Source organism: Hyperolius riggenbachi, chromosome 4 (assembly GCF_040937935.1).
Source record: "Hyperolius riggenbachi isolate aHypRig1 chromosome 4, aHypRig1.pri, whole genome shotgun sequence".
NCBI classification, from domain to species: Eukaryota; Metazoa; Chordata; class Amphibia; order Anura; family Hyperoliidae; genus Hyperolius; species Hyperolius riggenbachi.
The window spans coordinates 294,629,954-294,646,244 of NC_090649.1; the positions used below are offsets into that span (position 1 = coordinate 294,629,954).

Sequence of the window (16,291 nt, forward strand, 5' to 3'; positions counted from 1 at the left end):
TTCCAGCAGCCTGAGACCTTCCAAGGGGTGGAGTCTCAGGCTGAAGGTGGGAAGGGCCAGTGAGTGAGTGACACCTGAAGGTGGATGTCACTAGCTGATCTGGAGACTATCTCCTAAAGGGGAGTGATAGCTCTCGAGGTCGGGCAAGCCAGGTCGGCAACACACGGACAGATAAAGTAGATAAAGACAGAAGGCTGATTCGGTATCCAAGGCAGGCAGGGTTGTCAACGGATAATCAGATATGCGTGGTATCGAATCAGAGAGCGGAGGGATAGTCAGGAAAGCAATAGGTCATAACAGCTATCAAACAATGCCTAGTCTTGGGTGTGAGGTCCGTGGTCTCTACACCCTGGAACTAGTCTGAAGTATAACAGAATAACACAAGTTCCCTAATCTTGGGTGTGAGGTCCGTGGTCTCTACACCCTGGAACTAGTCTGAAGTATAACAATAATAACACAAGTTCCCTAATCTTGGGTGTGAAGTCCGTGGTCTCTACACCCTGGAACTAGTCTGAAGTATAACAGAATGATAACACAAGTTCCCTAATCTTGGGTGTGAGGTCCGTGGTCTCTACACCCTGGAACTAGTCTGAAGTATAACAGAATGATAACACAAGATCCCTAATCTTGGGTGTGAGGTCCGTGGTCTCTACACCCTGGAACTAGTCTGAAGAATAACAGAATGATAACACAAATAATCTGGCTCAGTGTGAATTCCCAGGTCCTCCTGGTTCAAGCACACTGTTGGATCTGACTAAGGTCTGAGTGCTTCCACGTAGTGTTCGCAACGGCAGACAACTTGTGACTGGCCAGCAGTAACTATATATAGAGCAGCGCTCTCTGGCGCCACCCCTAAGTGATAGACCAATAGTTACTTGCTCTGAAGTCAGCTGACCAGCCTGGTCAGCTGATCCCCCCTTGGCCGTCATAAAAGTTCTGCCTCTCAGCGCGCGCGTATTCCTGAATCTGTGTGAACAGACAGACCCAGCCGCACCAGACACATGCTGCTGCATGCAAACCGCCGCATTGGAAGCAGAACCAGCCGCCTTGCTATCAGTACACGCAACGGCTTTTCCGCGTTCTCTCACAGTACCAGACGCACGCTCCTGTGTGCAAACCGCCGCGCTGGACGCGGAATCAGCCGCCTTGCTATCAGCACCCGCCGCGGCTTTTCCGCGTTTCCTTACAGTCCCCCCCCCCCCCTGAGGAGTGGACTCCGGACACTCCCCACCAGGCTTTCCAGGGTGTAAGTTATGGAATTCCTTCTTTAATTCCTCTGCGTGCATACGACAGTCTGGCACCCAAGTTCTTTCCTCTATGCCATACCCCTTCCAGTGAACCAAATACTGCACGGAGTTCTGCACAAGCCGTGAGTCCAGAATCTTTTCAATTTCATACTCTGGTTGGTCATCAATCAACACAGTGGGGGAGGGGAGCGGAATCCACGTGTACTGCCGGCTTGAGCAAGGACACATGAGATGATCTCACACCTCGCATGCTGGTAGGGAGATTAATGGCATAAGTGACATTATTGATTTTTCTGGTCACTGGAAAAGGACCCACAAATCTGGGACCTAACTTGGGTGACAGTTGCTTTAGAGCCAAATGTCATGTGGACACCCAGACCAAGGCCCATATGCAATTCATTTTTTCTCCTGAGTTTTCTCCTAGGTGATAATTTTTCATTTTCTCTTTGGAATAACTTTTTAGCATTTTGCAGTTAAAAAAGTACCAAAAGTAGTAGAAAGAGTACTATTAAAATGATTTTATGTATTTTCTTGCTTGCTGGGGTTTTAACCACTTGCCGACCGCACACTCATAACGTGCGTCGGCAAAGTGGCAGCTGCAGGACCAGCGACGCAGTACTGCGTCGCCAGCTGCAGCCTAATTAATCAGGAAGCAGCCGCTCGTACGAGCGGCTGCTTCCTGTCAAATCACGGCGGGGGGCTCCGTGAATAGCCTGCGGGCCGCCGATGGCGGCTCGCAGGCTAGATGTAAACACAAGCGGAAATAATCCGCTTTGTTTACATTTGTACGGCGCTGCTGTGCAGCAGCGCCGTAAGGCAGATCGGCGATCCCCGGCCAATCAGCGGCCGGGGATCGCCGCCATGTGACAGGGGACGTCCTGTCACTGGCTGCACAGGACGGATAGCGTCCTGTGCAGCCCAGATCTCCCGGGGGAGCAGGTAGGAGAGGGAGGGGGGAGAATGTCGCCGCGGAGGGGGGCTTTGAGGTGCCCCCCCCGCCACCCACAGCAGGCAGGAGAGATCAGACCCCCCCAGCACATCATCCCCATAGGGGGGAAAAAAGGGGGGCAATCTGATCTCCCTGCCTGCACCCTGATCTGTGCTGGGGGCTGCAGAGCCCACCCAGCACAGATCAATCAAACCAGCGCTGGTCCTTAAGGGGGGGTAAAGGGTGGGTCCTCAAGTGGTTAAAAGTCACTTTATTGACACGGTATTAAAATATCAACTTGGAGAAAACTAAGGAGAAAAAGTGAATTGCATATGGGCCCAAGTCTCCTGGAAGAAATTCCCATTCTATGGAACGTCTCCTGTCAGCTTGTTTCTTCTGGTTCTGAAAAGCCCTCCCCAGATTTCTTTTAACCATTCCCCAAATCTGTTTTAAAGACCTCTGCCAATTCTCCAGGGCTGGAAACGGAATAGAAGCCACTGGCAATGGGGTGAACTTAGGTGACCTTCCCGCCACCACCTGAAATGGGGAAAATCCTGAAGAGGAACTTTTCAGGTTGTTGTGTACAAATTCTGCAAACGGCAAAAATTTGACCCAGTTGGTTTGTGCATCTGCAACATAACATCTAAGAAACTGTTCCAGGGACTGATTGATTCTTTCGGTCTGGCCATTGGTCTGTGGGTGGTACCCTGATGAAAAAGAAAGCTCCATGTCTAAGTGATGGCAGAATGCCCTCCAAAACTTGGATACAAATTGGACTCCCCGATCTGACACTATATTTTCCGGAATGCCATGCAGCCGGAAAATGTGCTGGATGAAGAGATCAGCCAATTCCTGGGCCGAGGGGAGTCCTTTCAGGGGGACAAAATGAGCCATCTTACTGAATCGATCGACTACCACCCAAATGACCGTCATGCCCTCAGACCAGGGGAGTTCGCCCACAAAATCCATGGACAAATGGGTCCACGGTTCACTCGGAACTGGTAAAGGCTGCAATGTTCCAACCTGCCTGACAGGAGGGTTTGCTCCTAGCACACACTGCACATTCTCTTACATACTCCTTACAGTCTGTTGCCAATGACGGCCACCAAGCACATCTAGCAATGAGATCCTGAGTTCTGGTGGCCCCAGGATGCCCAGCATTCTTGTGGGAATGGAACAGCTTCAACAGTTGTAGGCGAAAAGGCAATGGTACAAACATGACCCCCTCAGGCTTCCCCTCTGGAACATCTTGTTGGAACGGACTTAAAGTGACAGCCCAGTCTTTCCAGGTCTCAGTGGCTGCCAGGACCACTTTCTGAGGGACAATGGTCTCTGGGTCTGAGGGCTGTGCTGTCTTGGGCTCAAAACACCTGGATAAGGCATCAGCCTTGATGTTCTTACTACCAGGGGTATACGTGATTACAAATCTAAATCTTGAGAAAAATAACGACCACCGAGCCTGTCGGGGGCTAAGTCTCTTAGCGCCCTCAATGTACTCCAAATTCTTGTGGTCAGTGTAAACAGTAATGGTATGTTCTGCCCCTTCTAGCCAATGTCGCCATTCCTCAAAGGCCAATTTGATGGCTAGAAGTTCAGTATTGCCTATATCGTAGTTTTTCTCTGCGGGTGAAAACCTACGGGAGAAATAGGCACAAGCATGGGCCTCTGGGGACCAGTGGTGAGTATCTGCCCCTTTCTTGGTGAGACTGGTGAGAGGTGAAATCACCTTTATGAACCTCCTTTAGTAGTTGGCAAACCCAAGGAATCTCCGGAGAGCTTTCAGTCCTACAGGTTGGGGCCACTCCAAGACAGCTGAAACCTTTCCAGGGTCCATAGAGAGGCCAGAGGTCGAGATTATGTACCCCAGAAATGCGACAGAGGTCACTTCGAAAATGCACTTTTCCAACTTAGCATACAGCATATTTTGTCTTAACTTCCGTAACACAACCCCAACATGTTTCCTGTGTTCTGAGAGGTTGGATCAGAAAATTAGTATGACATGATAACACAAGTTCCCTAATCTTGGGTGTGAGGTCCATGGTCTCTACACCCTGGAACTAGTCTGAAGTATAACAGAATGATAACACAAGATCCCTAATCTTGGGTGTGAGGTCCGTGGTCTCTACACCCTGGAACTAGTCTGAAGACTAACAGAATGATAACACAAATAATCTGGCTCAGTGTGAATTCCCAGGTCCTCCTGGTTCAAGCACACTGTTGGATCTGACTAAGGTCTGAGTGCTTCCACGTAGTGTTCGCAACGGCAGACAACTTGTGACTGGCCAGCAGTAACTATATATAGAGCAGCGCTCTCTGGCGCCACCCCCCTTGGCCGTCATAAAAGTTCTGCCTCTCAGCGTGCGTGCGCGTATTCCTGAATCTGTGAACTAACAGAACCAGCCACACCAGACGCATGCTGATGCGTGCAAACCGCCGCACTGGACGCAGAACCAGCCGCCTTGCTATCAGTACACGCGGTGGCTTTTCCGCGTTCTCTCACAGTACCAGACGCACGCTTCTGAGTGCAAACCGCCGCGCTGGACGCGGAATCAGCCGCCTTGCTATCAGCACCCGTGGCGGCTTTTCTGCGTTTCCTTACACCATGGTATTACTGTGCTCAATAGGCCTGCCAACTCTCCTGACCTGAACCCCATAGAGAATCTGTGGGATATTGTGAAGAGAAAGTTGAGAGATGCAAGACCCAACACTCTGGATGTGCTTAAGGCCGCTATCGAAGCATCCTGGGCCTCCATAACACCTGAGCAGTGCCACAGGCTGATTGCCTCCATGCCACACCGCATTGAAGCAGTCATTTCTGCAAAAGGATTACCGACCAAGTATTGAGTGCATAACTGAACATAATTATTTGAAGCTCGACTTTTTTTGTTTTAAAAACACTTTTCTTTTATTGGTCGGATGAAATATGCTAATTTTTTGAGATCGGAATTTTGGGTTTTCATGAGCTGTATGCCAAAATCATCAATATTAAAACAATAAAAGGCTTGAACTACTTCAGTTGTGTGCAATGAATCTAAAATATATGAAAGTCTAATGTTTATCAGTACATTACAGAAAATAATGAACTTTATCACAATATGCTAATTTTTTGAGAATGACCTGTATACCGTATATACTCGCATACAAGCTGAATTTTTGACCCCCAAAAAGGGGGTTAAAAGTTGGGGGGTCGGTTTGTATGCGAGTCTTTCCTGGTGGTCTGGTGGTCCGCGCCCCGCTCCCCCCTCCCCGCGCGGTAGGTAGGTAGTGCCCCAGTATAGCGCTCCCCCCTCCCCGCGGCTTAGAGGAAGATGGATTAGAGGAAGCCGCTGCCTAAACAGGTAATAGCAGCGGCGGGGGGAGGGGGGAGCGCTATACTAGGGCACTACCTACCTATACTGGGCACTATACTAGCTATACTGGGCACTATACTAGCTATACTGGGCATTTTACTAGCTATACTGGGCACTATACTAGCTATACTGGACACTATACTTGCTAAACTGGGCACTTTACTAGCTATACTGGGCACTATACTAGCTATACTGGACACTACCTACCTATACTGGGCACTATACTGGCTAAACTGGGCACTTTACTAGCCATACTGGGGCACTATACTAGCCATACTGGACACTACCTACCTGTACTGGGCACTATATTGGCTATACTGGGCACTATACTAGTTAAACTGGGCACTTTACTAGCTATACTGGGCACTATACTGGGCATTACCTACCTGTACTGGGCACTATACTGGCTATACTGGGCACTACACTGGCTATACTGGGCACTTTACTAGCTATACTGGGCACTATACTAGCTAAACTGGGCACTATACTAGCTATACTGAGGCACTACCTACCCATACTGGGCACTATACTAGCTATACTGGGACACACTGGGGGGCTGCACCAATCCAGCATTTCCTACCCCCAGCTTATATGGGGGTCAATCATTTTTCCCTGGTTTTTCAGGGAAAAGTTGGGGGGTCGGCTTATATGCGAGTATATACGGTATGTACTTTATTTTTAATTGGGGAAAGGTGACATTTTACATTGATTGAGGGCTGATTTGCTCCAATATTGATCCTGCCTAAAGTGCATAGTTTTAATTTCTCTTTGTTTTACCATAAGCACATGGTTTCTGAAACCTGCTTTTCTATTCCTCCCTGCCATATTCTTCTAATAAAAGCATATTTGATATATGTACATGAGTGAGTAGAGTTAAGCATACTCCACATAACAAGGAAGCTGTGTTAGGTATTCAGACACATGTCAGCATGGTATTTACAATGCTTGGGAGTCTTCTTATAAAATACGGCATGTTTGTTAGACAGTAAAGCTAAATCATTTGTGAGGTATTCTGCTGAAAGCCTTGTCAATGAATACACATGTTGCTTTCATTTAGTGTTTGGTGGGTCCAATTTTTTGGTGGCTTGACAAAGTAACAGAACAATGCACCTCACCATCTTTACTTATTGGTTTTAACAGATGCTTCCACTTTCCTGCTATGCTCTCTTGTCATCAGTGAAGATGTCACTTGTGGGGGAAAAAAAGCAAGTGCATTGTATAATTTACATGATGGGTAAATGATGTGAACTCGTAGGAGAGGCATTCTGGTCGGTTCCACACTTGAAAGCACTCCTGTGAAGTATGGACATAGACGTACCTGATTTGCTGAGTGGCTGTGATCTTTATGATGACATTAATTTGGTGCATCCAAGCACCCTGGGAAATTCAGGCTCAGTGTTCACTGGCACCAGTACATCTTCTGTCATTCTCTCAATGAGGAGTTGCACAATAGATTACATTTCCGTTTTGAAGCACAGAAACCTACCAACAGCATAGCAATAGGGGGTGCAGAGGTAGCGACCGCATCGGGGCCCTTTGGGCTAGAGGGGCCCACCCCTCAAACACAGTATTAGCTATTTATTGGTCCTGTGCTGATAATATTCACTTCCATAGTTGATTTTAATAGTAGTGATCATTAACACAGTTTCCCATCCCCTTCTTGCACCTCTGACATTGTGGTTGTCCTTGGCAGATTTGGTGCACCGCATCAATTGTTATGTATAGAGTGCTTGGGGGGCCCCAATGCTAAACCTGCACCGGGGCCCACAGCTTCTTTGCTACGCCAGTGCCTACAAAATCATTTTTTTAAATAAAAAACTGAAGATTAACATAAGCTGAGGTACAGTAATTTCAGAGCTCCAGGGGTGTTTAGATTCAGGAGTGGGGAAAAAAACGATGGTGTGGTACTGCCAGTCAGGGTTCAGACTTCTCACAGCTGTTGTGTTGGAGGCTTCCACAACCAATTGGCTGGAATATACATTCTGAGGGCTCAGACACACCATAAGCACTTTTCTGAGCGCTTTTTGGCCTCTAGAGCTTTCTGAGAGCTTTTTAAAAGACACTCCCATTGACTTACATTAAAATCGCACAATTTTACAGCGATTTTAATTTTTTTTAAAAAGCTGTCAGAGAGATCCGGAGGCCAAAAAGCACTCAGAAAAGCGCTTATAGTGTGTCTGAGCCGTGACTCTATTAGTTTTTAGCATATGAGATTTGATGTGTATACATTTCAGTGCAGTCTTCACACAAAGTTATGGCATTTAAAGTTACTGTCACTTGGTTAAAACCCTTAAAGTGGTATAAAACCCTGACATAATATTCAATAAAAACATGTTTTCCTACTTTTTACATGCCATACGGTTATCATATTTGCAAGTATTATTATTCATTTAGAAATTACATGTTCCCAAAAGTATAGTTTTTTGCTTTGAGAACTGACTTTGCATTTTATTCATAACTGGTTTTATTCATCAGAATCAGAATCAGAATCAATTTTATTTCGCCAAGTAAGTTTGCACCTACAAGGAATTTGTCTTGGCAGTTGCTTAACAAACAAAAACAATACAAGGACAGACAGTGTGAATATTACAAGTCAAGGACATTATAAGTATAGTGGCAGTAAGCAATGTGAGAATTGTTCATTTACAGTTCTGTGCTTATTACTATCAAGTCCTAGCAGCTCTAACGTGGTTCAGCATTAAGTATGGCTACCGCTTGAGGAAAAAAGCTGTTCCTGTGTCTGGAGGTTTTGGTAGCGATTGACCGGAATCTTACTCCTGAAGGCATGCGCTGGAAGATGGAGTGAGCTGGGTGAGAGGTGTCAGAGGCAAGTTTGGTTCATTTTTTTCTGCACCTGCTAGTGTAAAGATCCTACAGCCAATTATCCTTTCCGCTGTTCGGATGATACGCTGCAGCCTTCCCTTTTCTAATGCTGAGCAGGAGCTGAACCATACAGTCATAGATGATGTTATGGTGGATTCAATAATTGCAGTGTAGAACTGCACCATTAAATTTTGAGGTAGGCCAAACTTTTTCAGCTGCCGTAGATGGTACATCCTCTGTTGCGCTTTCTTGACAATAGTGGCCGTAATTGTTATCCCATTTTAGGTTGTGTGAGATTGTGGACCCAAGAAACTTGAATCACTCTACCTGGGTTATTGTGGATCCATTTATGGTTAAGGGGAGGTGCTGGGGGGGGGGGGGGAGATCTCCTAAAGTCTATTATCATCTCCATGGTTTTGAGAGCGTTTAGTTCCAAGTTGTTGCTGCTGCACCAGGAGGAAAGCTGTCCCACCACATGCCTGTATGCAGATTCATCCCCGTTTTGTATGAGGCCAACTACTGTTGTGTCATCTGCAAACTTCAGAACCTTAACAGATGGATCAGTGGAGATGCAGTCATTGGTGTACAGTGAGTAGAGCAGCGGGGAAAGCACATAGCCCTGGGGTGCACCAGTACTGATGGTCAGAGAGCTTGATGTGTGTTTACCAAGTCTAACACGCTGTCTCCTATCGGTTAGGAAATCGGTTATCCATTTGCAGATGGATTCAGGTATGTGTAGCTGGGAGAGCTTGCTGTGTAGCAGAGATGGCATTATGGTATTAAATGCAGAGCTGTAATCTATAAATAAAATCCTGGTGTAGGTTCCTGGGGTGTCTAGATGCTGTAGTACATAATGCATATACATGTTCACAGCATCATCTGCGGATCTATTAGGCCTGTAGGCAAATTGCAGAGAGTCCAGCAGGGGATCTGTGATAGATTTCAGATAAGCCATCAACAGTTTTTTGAATGCTTTGATGACCAATGATGTCAGGGCAACAGGCCTGTAATCATTTAAACATGTAGGTTTTGAATTTTTTGGGATTGGTACAATAGTTCGAGAGATGCTTTGAATATGTCTGTGAATACAGGAGCTAATTGATGGGCACAGAGTTTCAGGCATTTCGCAGAGATAGAGTCTGGCCCCATTGCTTTCCTAGTGTTTTGTCTTTTGAAGAGTTTGCTTACATCTGATTGGCATATTGTTAGAGCATGCGCATCTGGGGACAGGTCAATAGATTGTGTCTGGCCTCCTGTGTTGTCTAGTTGCTGAGGCACCGCAGGGGGTGGAGACGTTGGCTGGCAGGAAGAATGTTCAGTTTGTCTGCTGCAGAGATGGAAATTATGCGAATTGACTTGGTGTGTTTGGCTTTTGTTGCTAGTGTCAAACCTGCAATAAAATGTATTCAGTTCATTTGCAAGCTGCAGATTGTGTAGTGAGGGCGGAGATTTCTTCCTGTAGCTGTTAATTTCATGCAGAGATTTCCATATTGTGAATGAGTCGGCGTTTGAACATTGTTTCTCAAGTTTTTTAGAATAATCTTTTTTTGCGTCAGTAATGGCTCTCTGCAGTTTGTATTTCGCAGCTTTGTAGAGGACTTTATCGCCTGTACGATATGCCCTTTCTTTATCGAGGTGCAGCTTCCTAAGATGTGATGTAAACCAGGGATTATCGTTATTGTACCTGGTGCACTTTTTTGTGGGGATGCAGGACTCTTCACAAAAGGTAATGATGTCACAGCGTCAGTGTATTCATTTAGGTCACTGGTGGATTCTTTAAATATATTCCAGTTTGTTAAATCAAAGCAGCTCTGTAGTTTTTCTACAGCTTCACTCGTCCATTTCTTAACTGTGGTCACTACATCACTACATTGTGTATTGAAGGCAGAAATGCTTTGAGTGTCTGTCTGTCTGTGTCCAGGAGCTTCTGCACAGTCAGAGAATGTGTCACATTCCTCACTTGATACAATTAAGTAAACACAAGATAACATTATCTTCACTTTGGATGCGGCCAGATTTCTCTGCACTGAACTTTCCAGCCCTGTGTGTAACCCTTTGAATGCTGGTCTAGTAAAAAAAAAATGCTGGTTGTATATAATATGCCGTAAATAATTTTTTAGAGCAAAGAAGAAATGCAGGGTTATATTCTGCTTTAATAAACATCTGAAGGGTGTTACAACACAGAAGTGTAAACAGGCCCATAGAGTCGCATGGACATTGGGTTGACATACAGTTATTCATGCAGTGTGAAAGGACCCCAAGGTGTCATAAGTAGTGATAAAGTTGATGCTGATTAGAGACATAGCTAAAATGGCCATGAGGCTACTTTCACACTGGGGCATTGCATTGTATTCCCTTTAAAGGGGCACTACAGCGAAAAACTGTAAAATTTAAAATATGTGCAAACATATACAAATAAGAAGTACATTTTTTCCAGAGTAGAATGAGCCATAAATTACTTTTCTCCTATGTTGCTGTCATTTACAGTAGGTAGTAGAAATCTGATAGAAGTGACAGGTTTTGGGCTAGTCCATCTCTTTATAGGGGATTCTCAGGGATTTATTTATTTTCAAAAGCACTTCGTGAATGGCAGTTGCTCTGTCCATTTGCCTAAAAACTGTGTAGGGAACAGGGAAGCTGCCCAGCATCATTGTTAAATCCTTTTTAGGGAATATCTTTATAAAGAATGAAAGCCTTGCGGAGAATCCCCTATAAAGAGATGGACTAGTCCAAAACCTGTCACTTCTGTCAGATTTCTACTGCCTACTGTAAGTGACAGCAAAATAGTAGAAAAGTAATTTATGTCTCATTTTACTCTGGAAAAAATGTACTTCTTATTTGTATATGTTTTCACATATTTTAAATGTACAATTGTTCACTGTAGTGCCCCTTTAAAAACAGGATTGCAAAAGTTATGCCTGTAGTGTAATGCATGCAGTGAAGCACACAGTGCATGCAGGAAGTAGACGTGCACCATCCAACTGTTAAAAAAATGTGTTTGTTTGAGATCCACAGTAGTGCCTGGTATGCTTACATTCACTGCCATCACTGCTGCAAAAGTCTCTTGCTCTGCACGCCATTACCAACCATGCGGATGTCCTTGGATGGGGAAGGGGGAGAGTCACAAGGTCTGGGTGCAGGGGCACAAAATTCACCTAGGAAACACTTGTTCAGTCCAGGCATTTTTAAGCAGTCAGATGGTGCATGTCTCTATCTGGAACTCAATACCAGCAGTCTCAACCAACCAACACAAATCCCTGGCAGTAGTCACAGTGGTGAAGACCAACTTCTAGGCTGTTTGTGGGCTCTGCTTTGCTTTAAAAAAAAGTGTACCTGAGATGGGCACATTAAAATATTTGAAACTTACTTGGGGCATCCTCTAGCCCCATGAGCACCAGTGCATTCCTCGCCGACCTCCCAAGTGCCTACGTTCACCTGGTATCGGTCCAGGTAACTGGCTCGGCCGTGTCAGTCGTGCTCTTCTGCGCATGCGTGGAGAAGTGACGATCTGGCGCGACTGAGCCAGAAAGTGAATGCATGAGGTTGATTGGGTGGGCATGTGGCAGGGTCCTGTCAACTATATTTATTAGCTATATATATAATATATGTATGTAGTATTTTCCCTTTTGGAAAAAATTGATTCCATTTTATATTGATGTACTGTATATTGATACAAGAGCATACCCTGGAGCCTACAACAGCCAATCAAAATTCACCTATTGATTTTTCAAAGGGAATATTTAAATTTCTGCCATTCTTACACTGTTACTTGCAGAAGCCTTGAACCTGCTACATATGGTCATAGGGATTCAAATTCAGAAAGGAGGTGGAGCCACAAACAGCCAGTCAGAATTGTTTCATTGATTTCAATGGGAAAATTTAAACTGCTTCCATTCTCACATTATTGATGCCATGGACCTCAAAGCTCACAAACTTGGTCATTGATTGACTGTGTGTCAAGGTTAGAAAAGTGGCCAGACACAACACAATGGGTCTTCAGTACAGCAGAAGATGAAGGCTTATCCACAGCAGGAACACATACATTTATATGTGCTGCATTGATACTTTGGGCCTGATTCACAAAGCGGTGCTAACAGTTAGCACGCTAGTGAAAAGCCCTTTATCACACCTAAACTCTGTTTAGGCATGATAAGTTTAGGTGTGATAAGTTTAAGCACCAACTGGGTTAGCACCGCAGTGCACAGCTGATCAAAAGTTTTGCGCTAGCAAAGTCTGGTGCACTTTGCATAGAGTTTAATGGCGCTGCTTTGCGTGCGGGACTTTGCGCGCAATCTAAACTTATCTAAACTTATCATGCCTAAACTTATCACACCTAAACTTATCATGCCTAAACTTATCATGCCTAAACTGAGTTTAGGCATGATAAAAATGGTTATCACGCCTAAAGTCTTTAACTGGGTTATCACCGCTTTGTGAATCGAGCCCTTTGTGTATGTTGTGCTGACTTTTTTTTTTAAGTACCGTAGTTAACCTGAGTGTGGATTGCAGCATAAAGCTGAACTCTGGACAGATGGCTGAATGCACAGCTGAAATAAATATTATGTGAGCTTTCATAGCTGCCAAAAGATTTGTAATTCTGTCCAGTGAGTTCTGTGATTAAATTGTAATTACAGAAAAAAATGGTATAACATACAATACATCAATGATGCATGGCTCCTTTTATAATCTCTTTCCATGCCAATTTGTAGATAACTACGATCTTCAATTCTCAGGAAGTCGTAATTCATTTCTTTGCAATCATGGCAACAGAATAGTTTTTGGCATATATGGTGTCTGTAATTTCCCAGTTTTCTGCATAAGGAATTGGCTCCACAGATCAGTCCACATTGTGCTTCATTTTGTGCACCGTATGAAGTGATTACAGTGGGCTGACTCTCCCATTTAGGACATTACCAGCCACTTTTCAGGTCTTGGCTGGGACTTTCCTGGAACTCTCTTTTTCTGTTTCCGGAAATGTTGTTTGTTTTTTTTTTCTCCCCCTATTTTTTTTATATCAGGAGGTTGTATGTCTGATGGTATGGTATGAGTGTGGAGTTGGTGGCCTGATCAACCGCCATTAGTTTGCTGTTTTTTGAATATAGTTGTAATTGTATGTCTCTTTTTTTTTTTTTTTTTTTTTTTTTTGGGATAAATAAAATTCTGATATTTTAAGAAAAATGTACTACTCGTGGTAGTTTTCTGTTGCTTGGGGTAGATGTCTTGCTTTTTGGTCTCCTACAAGTACTACACCTTTTTAGAATTTACGATCAAAGTGTTCTATAAAGCCGTTTCAGACCTGAAGTATAACTGAATCCGGCTTAGCTGGCTTGAAGAAAACACTGTTTTGCCTGTGTAAAAAAAAAAAAAAAAAAATATATATATATATATATATATATATATATATATATATATATATATATATATATATATATTTCATTGTAATTTTGATGTGATTGGGTTTAAGCTGGAGCTCAAAACACACCTATTAGGACAAGCCTATAATGTGCTATAAGTAGCATTGGAGGTTTACTTCCTCATCCGGTAACCCCTGTGTCTTTTCCCCTAATGTCTCCAACCCACTACCCTCTAGAATAGATTGTAAGCTCGCAAGGGCAGGGACCTCCTGCTAGTGTTTCTGATTCTGATGTAATCTATCATATGAACATGCACCAGTATTGGTGATGTCTCAAACCATACCTAACTATGTATGTATTTGTATTGCTGAATGTCCTAATTGTATATGTACACATGTTCCCCACTATTTGTTTTGTACCATGTACAGCGCTACAGAGGTTGTTGCTGCTATATAAATAAATAACACAGATCCCTTGTATTGCAGCTCTCTATTTCCATGTGTTTCTTCTTATTTGCAGCCTCTGTATTCCGTTTGCAGCCTCCTCTTCCATGCATAAATCCTTCTTCCATGCCCATCCGCTCCTTGGCCAGCTGATGCCCAAGGCTGTGGCCTTTCCAGAAATCTGGCCCTGGGCTTTATTAAAGTGAACCCAATGTTGCCTGGCTATCCTGCTGATCCTCTGCCTCTAATACTTTTAGCCATCGACCCTGAACAAGCATGCAGCATATCAGGTGCTTCTGACATTGTTAGATCTGACAAGATTAGCTGCATGATTGTTTCTGGTGTAATTCAGACACTACTGCAGCCAAATAGATCAGGAAACTGGTATTGTTTAACCACTTGCCGACCACCCACTACCTATGAGCGTCGGCAAGGTGGCTCCCCCAGGACCGCATAACGCCGATCGGCGGCGGCACCTGGGGGACTAATTAGACGGGGATTGCACGCATCCGCCGGCTGTAGGCTTTGCCCACCAGCGACGTCAACCCGCCGGCCAATTAGCAGTTGTTAACCCTCTGATCTCGCCGTTAGTAAGTGTATAATACACTTTGTTATGTATACAAAGTGTATTATACAGGCTGCCTCCTCCCCTGGAGGTCCCAGTGATCGAGCGACCACCAGGGGAGGAGGCAGCTGTGTATGTAAACACACACACACACACACTGATCCTGTCCCCCTGCCCTCCTGATCGCCCACAGCACCCCTCAGACCCCCCTGATCACCCCCTCAGACCACTATTTGCACCCAATAACCTCCCTAATGACCCATCAATCACCTCCTGTCACTATCTGTGAACGCTATATTTTAGATTAGGCTCTAATCAGCCCCCAAGGGGCTCCTGATCACCCCCCACACCCTCAGATCCTCCCCAGACCCCCCCAGGCCCCCCATGTACTGTATAAATCTATTCTCCCCTGTAATCACCCCCTGTCACCACCTGTCACTGCCACCTATCAGATCAGACCCTAACCTGCCCCTTGCGGGCACCTGATCACCTGCCCACACCCTCAGATCGCCCGCAGACCACATCCCAAGTGCATTGGGTTCACTCAGATCACCTCCCAAGTGCATTGTTTACATCTGTTCTCCCCTCTAATCACCCACTGATCACCTATCAATCACCCCCTATCACCACCTGTCACTGCTACCCATCAGATCAGACCCTAATCTGCCCCTTGAAGGCACCCAATCACCCGCCCACATCCTCAGATTGCCCTCAGACCCCTCCTGATCACCTCGCCAGTGCATTGCTTGCATATATTCTCCCCTGTAATCACCTACTGATCACCTATTAATTACCCCGTCACCACCTGTCGCTGCTACCCATCAGATTAGACCCTAATCTGCCCCTTGTGGGCACCCAAACACCCGCCCACACCCTCCGAGACCCCTCAGACCCCTCTGATAACCCCCCCAGTGCATTGATTGCATCTATCCTCCCCTCTAATCACCCCCTGAGACACCCATAAATCACCTCCTGTCACCCCCTAGCACTCCTACCCATCAGATCAGGCCCTAATCTGCCCCCTGTGGGCTTCTGATCACCTGCCCACACCATCAGATCCCCCTCAGAACCCCCTTGATCACCCCCCTGTCACTATCCTAGTGATCTAAAAACAGTGATCAGTAAAAAACTGTCACTTTTTTAGTATCACTAGTGTTAAGTTAGGCCAGTTATTTAGCTAGAGCCCTTCGTTGGGTACTTAGCGTCAGTTAGCACCCAGCCCACCACACCGCAGTCACTAATTAGTTGCTGATTAGCATCATCACTGTCGCTAATCAGCATTGCTACGATATAGTATCTGTAAGTGATCATTACTGATCACAGTCAGATCTATATTAGGGTCACTAGGATACACTAAAAACGCAGTGTTTGACCGATCAGGCCTGATCGTTCGCCTGCACCTGCGTTCAGCCCGCCTCACCACAGTGACAGAATTTTTTTTTCTGATCACTGCAAAAAACACTGTACAATAGCTGTGGCGCTGTAAAGATCAGTTTTAGATTTTTTTTTTTAAATCAAAACTCAGTGACCACGGCTTTCTACTTCACAAGTACTCCCTTTTACTAGGTAGGTGCTCTTTTT

At 45.1% G+C, this 16,291-nt stretch overlaps 1 protein-coding gene and 1 long non-coding RNA gene across 4 annotated transcripts in view; one reads left to right on the forward strand and one right to left on the reverse strand.

The window, feature by feature from the left end:
• The window catches only part of TRMT11 (tRNA methyltransferase 11 homolog), a 254,699-nt gene that overhangs the window by 144,997 nt on the left and 93,411 nt on the right, over positions 1-16,291 (forward strand). The window lies entirely within an intron of this gene.
• LOC137503867 (uncharacterized) overlaps positions 1-16,291 on the reverse strand; it is a 116,495-nt gene that overhangs the window by 69,494 nt on the left and 30,710 nt on the right. The gene's annotated exons all lie outside the window — the stretch shown is intronic.